Genomic DNA, 18720 nt, shown 5'->3' with positions numbered 1-18720 from the left:
CAGACACTGAGCACACTGCTCTACATTATGCACACAGACACTGAGCACACTGCTCTACATTATGCACACAGACACTGAGCACACTGCTCTACATTATAGACACACAGACACTGAGCACACTGCTCTACATTATACACACAGACACTGAGCACACTGCTCTACATTATGCACACAGACACTGAGCACACTGCTCTACATTATATACACACAGACACTGAGCACACTGCTCTACATTATATACACACAGACACTGAGCACACTGCTCTACATTACAGACACACAGACACTGAGCACACTGCTCTACATTATATACACACACAGACACTGAGCACACTGCTCTACATTATACACACACACAGACACTGAGCACACTGCTCTATATTATATACACACAGACACTGAGCACACTGCTCTACATTATATACACACAGACACTGAGCACACTGCTCTACATTATACACAGACACTGAGCACACTGCTCTACATTATACACAGACACTGAGCACACTGCTCTACATTATACACACAGACACTGAGCACACTGCTCTACATTATATACACACAGACACTGAGCACACTGCTCTACATTATAGACACAGACACTGAGCACACTGCTCTACATTATACACACACAGACACTGAGCACACTGCTCTACATTACACACACAGACACTGAGCACACTGCTCTACATTTTTCACACAGACACTGAGCACACTGCTCTACATTACACACACACAGACACTGAGCACACTGCTCTACATTACACACACAGACACTGAGCACACTGCTCCACATTATACACACACACAGACACTGAGCACACTGCTCTACATTATATACACACAGACACTGAGCACACTGCTCTACATTATAGACACACAGACACTGAGCACACTGCTCTACATTATAGACACACAGACACTGAGCACACTGCTCTACATTATAGACACACAGACACTGAGCACACTGCTCTACATTACACACACACACAGACACTGAGCACACTGCTCTACATTATGCACACAGACACTGAGCACACTGCTCTACATTATAGACACACAGACACTGAGCACACTGCTCTACATTATATACACACAGACACTGAGCACACTGCTCTACATTATATACACACAGACACTGAGCACACTGCTCTACATTACAGACACACAGACACTGAGCACACTGCTCTACATTATATACACACACAGACACTGAGCACACTGCTCTACATTATACACACACACAGACACTGAGCACACTGCTCTACATTATACACACACAGACACTGAGCACACTGCTCTACATTATACAGACACTGAGCACACTGCTCTATATTATATACACACAGACACTGAGCACACTGCTCTACATTATATACACACAGACACTGAGCACACTGCTCTACATTATACAGACACTGAGCACACTGCTCTACATTATATGCACACACAGACACTGAGCACACTGCTCTATATTATATACACACAGACACTGAGCACACTGCTCTACATTATATACACACAGACACTGAGCACACTGCTCTACATTATACACACACACAGACACTGAGCACACTGCTCCACATTATACACACAGACACTGAGCACACTGCTCTACATTATCTACACACACAGACACTGAGCACACTGCTCTACATTATACACACACAGACACTGAGCACACTGCTCTACATTATACACACAGACACTGAGCACACTGCTCTACATTATACACACACACAGACACTGAGCACACTGCTCCACATTATACACACAGACACTGAGCACACTGCTCTACATTATCTACACACACAGACACTGAGCACACTGCTCTACATTATACACACACACAGACACTGAGCACACTGCTCTACATTATACAGACAGACACTGAGCACACTGCTCTACATTATATACACACAGACACTGAGCACACTGCTCTACATTATAGACACACACAGACACTGAGCACACTGCTCTACATTATAGACACACACAGACACTGAGCACACTGCTCTACATTATACATACAGACACTGAGCACACTGCTCTACATTACACACACACAGACACTGAGCACACTGCTCTACATTATCCACACAGACACTGAGCACACTGCTCTACATTACACACACAGACACTGAGCACACTGCTCTACATTTCCACACACACAGACACTGAGCACACTGCTCTACATTATAGACACACAGACACTGAGCACACTGCTCTCCATGATAGACACACAGACACTGAGCACACTGCTCTACATTACACACACACAGACACTGAGCACACTGCTCTACATTATGCACACAGACACTGAGCACACTGCTCTACATTACACACACAGACACTGAGCACACTGCTCTACATTATACACACAGACACTGAGCACACTGCTCTACATTTCCACACACACAGACACTGAGCACACTGCTCTACATTATAGACACACAGTCACTGAGCACACTGCTCTACATTATACACACAGACACTGAGCACACTGCTCTGCATTATAGACACACAGACACTGAGCACACTGCTCTACATTATACACACAGACACTGAGCACACTGCTCTGCATTATATACACACAGACACTGAGCACACTGCTCTACATTACACACACACAGACACTGAGCACACTGCTCTACATTATAGACACACAGACACTGAGCACACTGCTCTACATTATACACACAGACACTGAGCACACTGCTCTGCATTATAGACACACAGACACTGAGCACACTGCTCTACATTATACACACAGACACTGAGCACACTGCTCTGCATTATATACACACAGACACTGAGCACACTGCTCTACATTACACACACACAGACACTGAGCACACTGCTCTACATTATGCACACAGACACTGAGCACACTGCTCTGCATTATATACACACAGACACTGAGCACACTGCTCCACATTATAGGCACACAGACACTGAGCACACTGCTCTACATTATACACACAGACACTGAGCACACTGCTCTACATTATACACACACACAGACACTGAGCACACTGCTCTGCATTATACACACACACAGACACTGAGCACACTGCTCTACATTATACACACACACAGACACTGAGCACACTGCTCTACATTACACACACAGACACTGAGCACACTGCTCTACATTATACACACACACAGACACTGAGCACACTGCTCTACATAAGACACACAGACACTGAGCACACTGCTCTACATTATACACACAGACACTGAGCACACTGCTCTACATTATACACACACAGACACTGAGCACACTGCTCTGCATTATACACACAGACACTGAGCACACTGCTCTACATTATACACACACAGACACTGAGCACACTGCTCTACATTTCCACACACACAGACACTGAGCACACTGCTCTACATTACACACACAGACACTCAGCACACTGCTCTACATTATACACACACACAGACACTGAGCACACTGCTCTACATTATACACACAGACACTGAGCACACTGCTCTACATTATACACACAGACACTGAGCACACTGCTCTACATTATACACACAGACACTGAGCACACTGCTCTACATTACACACACAGACACTGAGCACACTGCTCTACATTATATACACACAGACACTGAGCACACTGCTCTACATTATATACACACAGACACTGAGCACACTGCTCTACATTACAGACACACAGACACTGAGCACACTGCTCTACATTATATACACACACAGACACTGAGCACACTGCTCTACATTATACACACACACAGACACTGAGCACACTGCTCTACATTATACACACACAGACACTGAGCACACTGCTCTACATTATACAGACACTGAGCACACTGCTCTACATTATATGCACACACAGACACTGAGCACACTGCTCTATATTATATACACACAGACACTGAGCACACTGCTCTACATTATATACACACAGACACTGAGCACACTGCTCTACATTATACAGACACTGAGCACACTGCTCTACATTATATGCACACACAGACACTGAGCACACTGCTCTATATTATATACACACAGACACTGAGCACACTGCTCTACATTATATACACACAGACACTGAGCACACTGCTCTACATTATACACACACACAGACACTGAGCACACTGCTCCACATTATACACACAGACACTGAGCACACTGCTCTACATTATCTACACACACAGACACTGAGCACACTGCTCTACATTATACACACACACAGACACTGAGCACACTGCTCTACATTATACACACAGACACTGAGCACACTGCTCTACATTATACACACACACAGACACTGAGCACACTGCTCCACATTATACACACAGACACTGAGCACACTGCTCTACATTATCTACACACACAGACACTGAGCACACTGCTCTACATTATACACACACACAGACACTGAGCACACTGCTCTACATTATACACACAGACACTGAGCACACTGCTCTACATTATATACACACAGACACTGAGCACACTGCTCTACATTATAGACACACACAGACACTGAGCACACTGCTCTACATTATACATACAGACACTGAGCACACTGCTCTACATTACACACACACAGACACTGAGCACACTGCTCTACATTATCCACACAGACACTGAGCACACTGCTCTACATTACACACACAGACACTGAGCACACTGCTCTACATTTCCACACACACAGACACTGAGCACACTGCTCTACATTATAGACACACAGACACTGAGCACACTGCTCTCCATGATAGACACACAGACACTGAGCACACTGCTCTACATTACACACACACAGACACTGAGCACACTGCTCTACATTATGCACACAGACACTGAGCACACTGCTCTACATTACACACACAGACACTGAGCACACTGCTCTACATTATATACACAGACACTGAGCACACTGCTCTACATTATACACACAGACACTGAGCACACTGCTCTACATTTCCACACACACAGACACTGAGCACACTGCTCTACATTATAGACACACAGTCACTGAGCACACTGCTCTACATTATACACACAGACACTGAGCACACTGCTCTGCATTATAGACACACAGACACTGAGCACACTGCTCTACATTATACACACAGACACTGAGCACACTGCTCTGCATTATATACACACAGACACTGAGCACACTGCTCTACATTACACACACACAGACACTGAGCACACTGCTCTACATTATAGACACACAGACACTGAGCACACTGCTCTACATTATACACACAGACACTGAGCACACTGCTCTGCATTATAGACACACAGACACTGAGCACACTGCTCTACATTATACACACAGACACTGAGCACACTGCTCTGCATTATATACACACAGACACTGAGCACACTGCTCTACATTACACACACACAGACACTGAGCACACTGCTCTACATTATGCACACAGACACTGAGCACACTGCTCTGCATTATATACACACAGACACTGAGCACACTGCTCCACATTATAGGCACACAGACACTGAGCACACTGCTCTACATTATACACACAGACACTGAGCACACTGCTCTACATTATACACACACACAGACACTGAGCACACTGCTCTGCATTATACACACACACAGACACTGAGCACACTGCTCTACATTATACACACACACAGACACTGAGCACACTGCTCTACATTACACACACAGACACTGAGCACACTGCTCTACATTATACACACACACAGACACTGAGCACACTGCTCTACATAAGACACACAGACACTGAGCACACTGCTCTACATTATACACACAGACACTGAGCACACTGCTCTACATTATACACACAGACACTGAGCACACTGCTCTACATTATACACACACAGACACTGAGCACACTGCTCTGCATTATACACACAGACACTGAGCACACTGCTCTACATTATACACACACAGACACTGAGCACACTGCTCTACATTACACACACAGACACTGAGCACACTGCTCTACATTTCCACACACACAGACACTGAGCACACTGCTCTACATTACACACACAGACACTCAGCACACTGCTCTACATTATACACACACACAGACACTGAGCACACTGCTCTACATTATACACACAGACACTGAGCACACTGCTCTACATTATACACACAGACACTGAGCACACTGCTCTACATTACACACACAGACACTGAGCACACTGCTCTACATTACACACACAAACACTGAGCACACTGCTCTACATTACACACACAGACACTGAGCACACTGCTCTACATTATACACACACAGACACTGAGCACACTGCTCTACATTATACACACACACAGACACTGAGCACTGCTCTACATTATACACACAGACACTGAGCACACTGCTCTACATTATACACACAGACACTGAGCACACTGCTCTGCATTATATACACACAGACACTGAGCACACTGCTCTACATTACACACACACAGACACTGAGCACACTGCTCTACATTATACACACAGACACTGAGCACACTGCTCTGCATTATAGACACACAGACACTGAGCACACTGCTCTACATTATACACACAGACACTGAGCACACTGCTCTGCATTATATACACACAGACACTGAGCACACTGCTCTACATTACACACACACAGACACTGAGCACACTGCTCTACATTATGCACACAGACACTGAGCACACTGCTCTGCATTATATACACACAGACACTGAGCACACTGCTCCACATTATAGGCACACAGACACTGAGCACACTGCTCTACATTATACACACAGACACTGAGCACACTGCTCTACATTATACACACACACAGACACTGAGCACACTGCTCTGCATTATACACACACACAGACACTGAGCACACTGCTCTACATTATACACACACACAGACACTGAGCACACTGCTCTACATTACACACACAGACACTGAGCACACTGCTCTACATTATACACACACACAGACACTGAGCACACTGCTCTACATTACACACACAGACACTCAGCACACTGCTCTACATTATACACACACACAGACACTGAGCACACTGCTCTACATTACACACACACAGACACTGAGCACACTGCTCTACATTATACACAGACACTGAGCACACTGCTCTACATTATACACACACAGACACTGAGCACACTGCTCTACATTATACACACAGATACTGAGCACACTGCTCTATATTATACACACACACAGACACTGAGCACACTGCTCTACATTACACACACACAGACACTGAGCACACTGCTCTACATTATACACACAGACACTGAGGACACTGCTCTACATTATACACACACAGACACTGAGCACACTGCTCTACATTATAGACACACAGTCACTGAGCACACTGCTCTACATTATACACACAGACACTGAGCACACTGCTCTACATTACACACACACAGACACTGAGCACACTGCTCTACATTATACACACAGACACTGAGCACACTGCTCTGCATTATAGACACACAGACACTGAGCACACTGCTCTACATTATACACACAGACACTGAGCACACTGCTCTGCATTATATACACACAGACACTGAGCACACTGCTCTACATTACACACACACAGACACTGAGCACACTGCTCTGCATTATACACACAGACACTGAGCACACTGCTCTACATTATACACACACACAGACACTGAGCACACTGCTCTGCATTATACACACACACAGACACTGAGCACACTGCTCTACATTATACACACACACAGACACTGAGCACACTGCTCTACATTACACACACAGACACTGAGCACACTGCTCTACATTATACACACACACAGACACTGAGCACACTGCTCTACATAAGACACACAGACACTGAGCACACTGCTCTACATTATACACACAGACACTGAGCACACTGCTCTACATTATACACACAGACACTGAGCACACTGCTCTACATTATACACACACAGACACTGAGCACACTGCTCTGCATTATACACACAGACACTGAGCACACTGCTCTACATTATACACACACAGACACTGAGCACACTGCTCTACATTACACACACAGACACTGAGCACACTGCTCTACATTTCCACACACACAGACACTGAGCACACTGCTCTACATTACACACACAGACACTCAGCACACTGCTCTACATTATACACACACACAGACACTGAGCACACTGCTCTACATTATACACACAGACACTGAGCACACTGCTCTACATTATACACACAGACACTGAGCACACTGCTCTACATTACACACACAGACACTGAGCACACTGCTCTACATTACACACACAAACACTGAGCACACTGCTCTACATTACACACACAGACACTGAGCACACTGCTCTACATTATACACACACAGACACTGAGCACACTGCTCTACATTATACACACACACAGACACTGAGCACACTGCTCTACATTATACACACAGACACTGAGCACACTGCTCTACATTATACACACAGACACTGAGCACACTGCTCTGCATTATATACACACAGACACTGAGCACACTGCTCTACATTACACACACACAGACACTGAGCACACTGCTCTACATTATACACACAGACACTGAGCACACTGCTCTGCATTATAGACACACAGACACTGAGCACACTGCTCTACATTATACACACAGACACTGAGCACACTGCTCTGCATTATATACACACAGACACTGAGCACACTGCTCTACATTACACACACACAGACACTGAGCACACTGCTCTACATTATGCACACAGACACTGAGCACACTGCTCTGCATTATATACACACAGACACTGAGCACACTGCTCCACATTATAGGCACACAGACACTGAGCACACTGCTCTACATTATACACACAGACACTGAGCACACTGCTCTACATTATACACACACACAGACACTGAGCACACTGCTCTGCATTATACACACACACAGACACTGAGCACACTGCTCTACATTATACACACACACAGACACTGAGCACACTGCTCTACATTACACACACAGACACTGAGCACACTGCTCTACATTATACACACACACAGACACTGAGCACACTGCTCTACATTACACACACAGACACTCAGCACACTGCTCTACATTATACACACACACAGACACTGAGCACACTGCTCTACATTACACACACACAGACACTGAGCACACTGCTCTACATTATACACAGACACTGAGCACACTGCTCTACATTATACACACACAGACACTGAGCACACTGCTCTACATTATACACACAGATACTGAGCACACTGCTCTATATTATACACACACACAGACACTGAGCACACTGCTCTACATTACACACACACAGACACTGAGCACACTGCTCTACATTATACACACAGACACTGAGGACACTGCTCTACATTATACACACACAGACACTGAGCACACTGCTCTACATTATAGACACACAGTCACTGAGCACACTGCTCTACATTATACACACAGACACTGAGCACACTGCTCTACATTACACACACACAGACACTGAGCACACTGCTCTACATTATACACACAGACACTGAGCACACTGCTCTGCATTATAGACACACAGACACTGAGCACACTGCTCTACATTATACACACAGACACTGAGCACACTGCTCTGCATTATATACACACAGACACTGAGCACACTGCTCTACATTACACACACACAGACACTGAGCACACTGCTCTACATTATGCACACAGACACTGAGCACACTGCTCTGCATTATATACACACAGACACTGAGCACACTGCTCCACATTATAGGCACACAGACACTGAGCACACTGCTCTACATTATACACACAGACACTGAGCACACTGCTCTACATTATACACACACACAGACACTGAGCACACTGCTCTGCATTATACACACACACAGACACTGAGCACACTGCTCTACATTATACACACACACAGACACTGAGCACACTGCTCTACATTACACACACAGACACTGAGCACACTGCTCTACATTATACACACACACAGACACTGAGCACACTGCTCTACATTACACACACAGACACTCAGCACACTGCTCTACATTATACACACACACAGACACTGAGCACACTGCTCTACATTACACACACACAGACACTGAGCACACTGCTCTACATTATACACAGACACTGAGCACACTGCTCTACATTATACACACACAGACACTGAGCACACTGCTCTACATTATACACACAGATACTGAGCACACTGCTCTATATTATACACACACACAGACACTGAGCACACTGCTCTACATTACACACACACAGACACTGAGCACACTGCTCTACATTATACACACAGACACTGAGGACACTGCTCTACATTATACACACACAGACACTGAGCACACTGCTCTACATTATAGACACACAGTCACTGAGCACACTGCTCTACATTATACACACAGACACTGAGCACACTGCTCTGCATTATAGACACACAGACACTGAGCACACTGCTCTACATTATACACACAGACACTGAGCACACTGCTCTGCATTATATACACACAGACACTGAGCACACTGCTCTACATTACACACACACAGACACTGAGCACACTGCTCTACATTATAGACACACAGACACTGAGCACACTGCTCTACATTATACACACAGACACTGAGCACACTGCTCTGCATTATAGACACACAGACACTGAGCACACTGCTCTACATTATACACACAGACACTGAGCACACTGCTCTGCATTATATACACACAGACACTGAGCACACTGCTCTACATTACACACACACAGACACTGAGCACACTGCTCTACATTATGCACACAGACACTGAGCACACTGCTCTGCATTATATACACACAGACACTGAGCACACTGCTCCACATTATAGGCACACAGACACTGAGCACACTGCTCTACATTATACACACAGACACTGAGCACACTGCTCTACATTATACACACACACAGACACTGAGCACACTGCTCTGCATTATACACACACACAGACACTGAGCACACTGCTCTACATTATACACACACACAGACACTGAGCACACTGCTCTACATTACACACACAGACACTGAGCACACTGCTCTACATTACACACACAGACACTGAGCACACTGCTCTACATTATACACACACACAGACACTGAGCACACTGCTCTACATTACACACACAGACACTCAGCACACTGCTCTACATTATACACACACACAGACACTGAGCACACTGCTCTACATTATACACACAGACACTGAGCACACTGCTCTACATTATACACACAGACACTGAGCACACTGCTCTACATTATACACACAGACACTGAGCACACTGCTCTACATTACACACACAGACACTGAGCACACTGCTCTACATTACACACACAAACACTGAGCACACTGCTCTACATTACACACACAGACACTGAGCACACTGCTCTACATTATACACACACAGACACTGAGCACACTGCTCTACATTATACACACACAGACACTGAGCACACTGCTCTACATTATACACACAGACACTGAGCACACTGCTCTACATTATACACACACAGACACTGAGCACACTGCTCTACATTATACACACAGACACTGAGCACACTGCTCTACATTATACACACACACAGACACTGAGCACACTGCTCTACATTATACATACACACAGACACTGAGCACACTGCTCTACATTATACACACACACAGACACTGAGCACACTGCTCTACATTATACACACAGACACTGAGCACACTGCTCTACATTATACACACAGACACTGAGCACACTGCTCTACATTATACACACACACAGACACTGAGCACACTGCTCTACATTACACACACACACAGACACTGAGCACACTGCTCTACATTATACACACAGACACTGAGCACACTGCTCTACATTATACACACACACAGACACTGAGCACACTGCTCTACATTACACACACACACAGACACTGAGCACACTGCTCTACATTATACACACACAGACACTGAGCACACTGCTCTACATTATACACACACAGACACTCAGCACACTGCTCTACATTATACACACAGACACTGAGCACACTGCTCTACATTATACACAGACACTGAGCACACTGCTCTACATTATACACACACAGACACTGAGCACACTGCTCTACATTATACACACAGATACTGAGCACACTGCTCTATATTATACACACACACAGACACTGAGCACACTGCTCTACATTACACACACACAGACACTGAGCACACTGCTCTACATTATACACACAGACACTGAGCACACTGCTCTACATTATACACACACACAGACACTGAGGACACTGCTCTACATTATACACACACAGACACTGAGCACACTGCTCTACATTATAGACACACAGTCACTGAGCACACTGCTCTACATTATACACACAGACACTGAGCACACTGCTCTGCATTATAGACACACAGACACTGAGCACACTGCTCTACATTATACACACAGACACTGAGCACACTGCTCTGCATTATATACACACAGACACTGAGCACACTGCTCTACATTACACACACACAGACACTGAGCACACTGCTCTACATTATAGACACACAGACACTGAGCACACTGCTCTACATTATACACACAGACACTGAGCACACTGCTCTGCATTATAGACACACAGACACTGAGCACACTGCTCTACATTATACACACAGACACTGAGCACACTGCTCTGCATTATATACACACAGACACTGAGCACACTGCTCTACATTACACACACACAGACACTGAGCACACTGCTCTACATTATGCACACAGACACTGAGCACACTGCTCTGCATTATATACACACAGACACTGAGCACACTGCTCCACATTATAGGCACACAGACACTGAGCACACTGCTCTACATTATACACACAGACACTGAGCACACTGCTCTACATTATACACACACACAGACACTGAGCACACTGCTCTGCATTATACACACACACAGACACTGAGCACACTGCTCTACATTATACACACACACAGACACTGAGCACACTGCTCTACATTACACACACAGACACTGAGCACACTGCTCTACATTATACACACACACAGACACTGAGCACACTGCTCTACATAAGACACACAGACACTGAGCACACTGCTCTACATTATACACACAGACACTGAGCACACTGCTCTACATTATACACACACAGACACTGAGCACACTGCTCTACATTATACACACACAGACACTGAGCACACTGCTCTACATTACACACACAGACACTGAGCACACTGCTCTACATTTCCACACACACAGACACTGAGCACACTGCTCTACATTACACACACAGACACTCAGCACACTGCTCTACATTATACACACACACAGACACTGAGCACACTGCTCTACATTATACACACAGACACTGAGCACACTGCTCTACATTATACACACAGACACTGAGCACACTGCTCTACATTATACACACAGACACTGAGCACACTGCTCTACATTACACACACAGACACTGAGCACACTGCTCTACATTACACACACAAACACTGAGCACACTGCTCTACATTACACACACAGACACTGAGCACACTGCTCTACATTATACACACACAGACACTGAGCACACTGCTCGACATTATACACACACAGACACTGAGCACACTGCTCTACATTATACACACAGACACTGAGCACACTGCTCTACATTATACACACACAGACACTGAGCACACTGCTCTACATTATACACACACACAGACACTGAGCACACTGCTCTACATTATACATACACACAGACACTGAGCACACTGCTCTACATTATACACACACACAGACACTGAGCACACTGCTCTACATTATACACACACAGACACTGAGCACACTGCTCTACATTATACACACACACAGACACTGAGCACACTGCTCTACATTATACATACACACAGACACTGAGCACACTGCTCTACATTATACACACACACAGACACTGAGCACACTGCTCTACATTATACACACAGACACTGAGCACACTGCTCTACATTATACACACAGACACTGAGCACACTGCTCTACATTATACACACACACAGACACTGAGCACACTGCTCTACATTACACACACACACAGACACTGAGCACACTGCTCTACATTATACACACAGACACTGAGCACACTGCTCTACATTATACACACACACAGACACTGAGCACACTGCTCTACATTACACACACACACAGACACTGAGCACACTGCTCTACATTATACACACACAGACACTGAGCACACTGCTCTACATTATACACACACAGACACTCAGCACACTGCTCTACATTATACACACAGACACTGAGCACACTGCTCTACATTATACACAGACACTGAGCACACTGCTCTACATTATACACACACAGACACTGAGCACACTGCTCTACATTATACACACAGATACTGAGCACACTGCTCTATATTATACACACACACAGACACTGAGCACACTGCTCTACATTACACACACACAGACACTGAGCACACTGCTCTACATTATACACACAGACACTGAGCACACTGCTCTACATTATACACACACACAGACACTGAGGACACTGCTCTACATTATACACACACAGACACTGAGCACACTGCTCTACATTATACACACACAGACACTGAGCACACTGCTCTACATTATACACACAGACACTGAGCACACTGCTCTACATTATACACACACACAGACACTGAGCACACTGCTCTACATTATACACACACAGACACTGAGCACACTGCTCTACATTATACACACAGACACTGAGCACACTGCTCTACATTATACACACACACAGACACTGAGCACACTGCTCTACATTATACACACACAGACACTGAGCACACTGCTCTACATTATACACAGACACTGAGCACACTGCTCTACATTATACACACACAGACACTGAGCACACTGCTCTACATTATACACACAGACACTGAGCACACTGCTCTACATTATACACACACACAGACACTGAGCACACTGCTCTACATTATACACACAGACACTGAGCACACTGCTCTACATTATACACACACAGACACTGAGCACACTGCTCTACATTATACACACAGACACTGAGCACACTGCTCTACATTATACACAGACACTGAGCACACTGCTCTACATTATACACACACAGACACTGAGCACACTGCTCTACATTATACACACAGACACTGAGCACACTGCTCTACATTATACACACAGACACTGAGCACACTGCTCTACATTATACACACACACAGACACTGAGCACACTGCTCTACATTATACACACAGACACTGAGCACACTGCTCTACATTATACACACACAGACACTGAGCACACTGCTCTACATTACACACACAGACACTCAGCACACTGCTCTACATTATACACACACACAGACACTGAGCACACTGCTCTACATTACACACACAGACACTGAGCACACTGCTCTACATTACACACACAAACACTGAGCACACTGCTCTACATTACACACACAGACACTGAGCACACTGATCTACATTATACACACACAGACACTGAGCACACTGCTCTACATTATACACACACAGACACTGAGCACACTGCTCTACATTATACACACAGACACTGAGCACACTGCTCTACATTATACACACACAGACACTGAGCACACTGCTCTACATTATACACACAGACACTGAGCACACTGCTCTACATTATACATACACACAGACACTGAGCACACTGCTCTACATTATACACACACACAGACACTGAGCACACTGCTCTACATTATACACACAGACACTGAGCACACTGCTCTACATTATACACACAGACACTGAGCACACTGCTCTACATTTTACACACACACAGACACTGAGCACACTGCTCTACATTACACACACACACAGACACTGAGCACACTGCTCTACATTATACACACAGACACTGAGCACACTGCTCTACATTATACACACACACAGACACTGAGCACACTGCTCTACATTACACACACACACAGACACTGAGCACACTGCTCTACATTATACACACACAGACACTGAGCACACTGCTCTACATTATACACACACAGACACTGAGCACACTGCTCTACATTATACACACAGACACTGAGCACACTGCTCTACATTATACACAGACACTGAGCACACTGCTCCACATTATACACACACAGACACTGAGCACACTGCTCTACATTATACACACAGATACTGAGCACACTGCTCTATATTATACACACACACAGACACTGAGCACACTGCTCTACATTACACACACACAGACACTGAGCACACTGCTCTACATTATACACACAGACACTGAGCACACTGCTCTACATTATACACACACACAGACACTGAGGACACTGCTCTACATTATACACACACAGACACTGAGCACACTGCTCTACATTATACACACACAGACACTGAGCACACTGCTCTACATTATACACACAGACACTGAGCACACTGCTCTACATTATACACACACACAGACACTGAGCACACTGCTCTACATTATACACACACAGACACTGAGCACACTGCTCTACATTATACACACAGACACTGAGCACACTGCTCTACATTATACACACACACAGACACTGAGCACACTGCTCTACATTATACACACACAGACACTGAGCACACTGCTCTACATTATACACAGACACTGAGCACACTGCTCTACATTATACACACACAGACACTGAGCACACTGCTCTACATTATACACACAGACACTGAGCACACTGCTCTACGTTATACACACACACAGACACTGAGCACACTGCTCTACATTATACACACAGACACTGAGCACACTGCTCTACATTATACACACACAGACACTGAGCACACTGCTCTACATTATACACACAGACACTGAGCACACTGCTCTACATTATACACAGACACTGAGCACACTGCTCTACATTATACACACACAGACACTGAGCACACTGCTCTACATGAAACACACAGACACTGAGCACACTGCTCTACATTATACACACACAGACACTGAGCACACTGCTCTACATTATACACACAGACACTGAGCACACTGCTCTACATTATACACACACACAGACACTGAGCACACTGCTCTACATTATACACACAGACACTGAGCACACTGCTCTACATTATACACACAGACACTGAGCACACTGCTCTACATTACACACACAGACACTCAGCACACTGCTCTACATTATACACACACACAGACACTGAGCACACTGCTCTACATTACACACACAGACACTGAGCACACTGCTCTACATTATACACACAAACACTGAGCACACTGCTCTACATTACACACACAGACACTGAGCACACTGATCTACATTATACACACACAGACACTGAGCACACTGCTCTACATTATACACACACAGACACTGAGCACACTGCTCTACATTATACACACAGACACTGAGCACACTGCTCTACATTATACACACACAGACACTGAGCACACTGCTCTACATTATACACACAGACACTGAGCACACTGCTCTACATTATACACACACACAGACAGAGCACACTGCTCTACATTATACATACACACAGACACTGAGCACACTGCTCTACATTATACACACACACAGACACTGAGCACACTGCTCTACATTATACACACAGACACTGAGCACACTGCTCTACATTATACACACAGACACTGAGCACACTGCTCTACATTTTACACACACACAGACACTGAGCACACTGCTCTACATTACACACACACACAGACACTGAGCACACTGCTCTACATTATACACACAGACACTGAGCACACTGCTCTACATTATACACACACAGACACTGAGCACACTGCTCTACATTATACACACAGACACTGAGCACACTGCTCTACATTATACACACACACAGACAGAGCACACTGCTCTACATTATACATACACACAGACACTGAGCACACTGCTCTACATTATACACACACACAGACACTGAGCACACTGCTCTACATTATACACACAGACACTGAGCACACTGCTCTACATTATACACACAGACACTGAGCACACTGCTCTACATTTTACACACACACAGACACTGAGCACACTGCTCTACATTACACACACACACAGACACTGAGCACACTGCTCTACATTATACACACACACAGACACTGAGCACACTGCTCTACATTACACACACACACAGACACTGAGCACACTGCTCTACATTATACACACACAGACACTGAGCACACTGCTCTACATTATACACACACAGACACTCAGCACACTGCTCTACATTATACACACAGACACTGAGCACACTGCTCTACATTATACACAGACACTGAGCACACTGCTCTACATTATACACACAGACACTGAGCACACTGCTCTACATTATACACACACACAGACACTGAGCACACTGCTCTACATTACACACACACAGACACTGAGCACACTGCTCTACATTATACACACAGACACTGAGCACACTGCTCTACATTATACACACACACAGACACTGAGGACACTGCTCTACATTATACACACACAGACACTGAGCACACTGCTCTACATGAAACACACACAGACACTGAGCACACTGCTCTACATTATACACACAGACACTGAGCAC

The sequence above is a fragment of the Heterodontus francisci genome, chromosome 24 (genome assembly GCF_036365525.1).
Source record: "Heterodontus francisci isolate sHetFra1 chromosome 24, sHetFra1.hap1, whole genome shotgun sequence".
NCBI classification, from domain to species: domain Eukaryota; kingdom Metazoa; phylum Chordata; class Chondrichthyes; order Heterodontiformes; family Heterodontidae; genus Heterodontus; species Heterodontus francisci.
Note: the sequence above shows the minus strand (reverse complement) of the source record.